Here is a 1,722-nt window from a genome sequence, read left to right on the forward strand (position 1 = left end):
CCAACTCCCGACTTCTATGGGAGAAGCATCTCTATTCCTGCCATTGGAGCAAACAACTTTGAGCTTAAGCCTCAATTAGTTTCTCTGATGCAATAGAATTGCAAGTTTCATGGACTTCCATTGGAAGATCCTCATCAGTTCTTGACTGAATTTTTGCAAATCTGTGACACTGTTAAGACCAATGGAGTTGATCCCGAGGTCTACAGACTTATGCTTTTTTCTTTTGCTGTAAGAGACAGAGCTAGTATATGGTTGAACTCACAACCTAGAGACAGCCTGAACTCTTGGGAAAAGCTAGTCAATGCCTTCTTAGCTAAATTCTTTCCACCTCAAAAGATGAGTAAGCTTAGAGTGGAAGTTCAAACCTTCAAACAGAAGGAAGGTGAATCCCTCTATGAAGCTTGGGAAAGATACAAGCAATTGATCAGAAGGTGTCCTTCTGACATGCTTTCAGAATGGAGCATCATATGTATCTTCTATGATGGTCTGTCTGAGTTATCCAAGATGTCATTGGACCATTCTGCTGGTAGATCTATTCATCTGAAGAAAATGCCTACAGAAGCTCAGGAACTCATTGAAATGGTTGCAAATAACCAGTTCATGTACACTTCTGAAAGAAATCCTGTGAGCAATGGGATAACTCAAAAGAAAGGAGTTCTTGAGATTGATACTCTAAATGCCATATTGGCTCAAAACAAAATATTGACTCAACAAGTCAATATGATTTCTTATAATCTGACTGGATTACAGGCTGCATCCGGCAGTGCTAAAGAAGCCTCCTCTGAAGGAGAAGCTTATGACCCTGAGAATTCTACAATGGAAGAGGTGAATTACATGGGAGAACTCTATCGAAACACCTACAATTCTTCATGGAGGAATCACTCAAATTTCTCATAGAAGGATCAACAGAAGCCTCAACAAGGCTTCAATAATAATAATGGTGGGAGAAACAGGTTTGGCAATAGCAAGCCTTTTCCATCATCTTCTCAGCAACAAACAGAGAACTCTGAGCAGAATCATTCTGGGTTAGCAACCATGGTCTCAGATCTATCTAAGACCATACTAAGTTTCATGAATAAAACAAGATACTCCATTAGAAATTTGGAGGCACAAGTGGGTCAGCTGAGTAAAAGAGTTATTAAAACTCCTCCTAACACTCTCCCAAGCAATACAGAAAAGAATCCAAAAAGAGAGTGCAAGGCCACAACCACGTCCAACATGGCCGAATCTGTGGAGGAAGGAAAGGTAGTGATTCCCAGTGAGGAAGAACACTAGGGAGTTTCCCCTCTGAGGAACCAAAGGAATCTGAGGCTTATACAGAGACCATAGAGATTCTATTGAACCAACTTCTGCCATTCATGAGCTCTGATGAGTATTCTTCCTTTAAAGAAGATAAAGATATTACTGAAGAGCAAGTTGCTAAGTACCTTGGAGCAATCATGAAGCTGAATGCCAAGTTATTTGGTAATGAGACTTGGGAGGATGAACCTTCATTGCTCATTAATGAACTAAACACCTTGGCTCAGCTAAAGACACCTCAAAAGAAACCGGATCCTGGAAGGTTCTTAATACCTTGCACCATTGGCATCATGACCTTTGAGAAGGCTCTGTGTGACTTGGGGTCAAGTGTAAACCTCATGCCACTCTCTGTAATGGAGAAACTAGGGATCTATGAGGTACAAGCTGCAAGAATCTCACTAGAGATGACAGACAATTCAAGGA

At 40.9% G+C, this 1,722-nt stretch overlaps 1 non-coding gene across 1 annotated transcript; it reads right to left on the bottom strand.

Moving 5' to 3' along the window:
* Positions 1–342: 342 nt before the first annotated feature.
* On the bottom strand, positions 343–450 carry LOC127743382 (small nucleolar RNA R71). The gene has a single exon (XR_008004774.1). It is a non-coding gene; the product is annotated as a small nucleolar RNA R71 (small nucleolar RNA).
* Between the last annotated feature and the right edge of the window lie 1,272 nt (positions 451–1,722).

Source organism: Arachis duranensis, chromosome 10, assembly GCF_000817695.3.
Source record: "Arachis duranensis cultivar V14167 chromosome 10, aradu.V14167.gnm2.J7QH, whole genome shotgun sequence".
In the NCBI taxonomy this organism is placed as follows: domain Eukaryota; kingdom Viridiplantae; phylum Streptophyta; class Magnoliopsida; order Fabales; family Fabaceae; genus Arachis; species Arachis duranensis.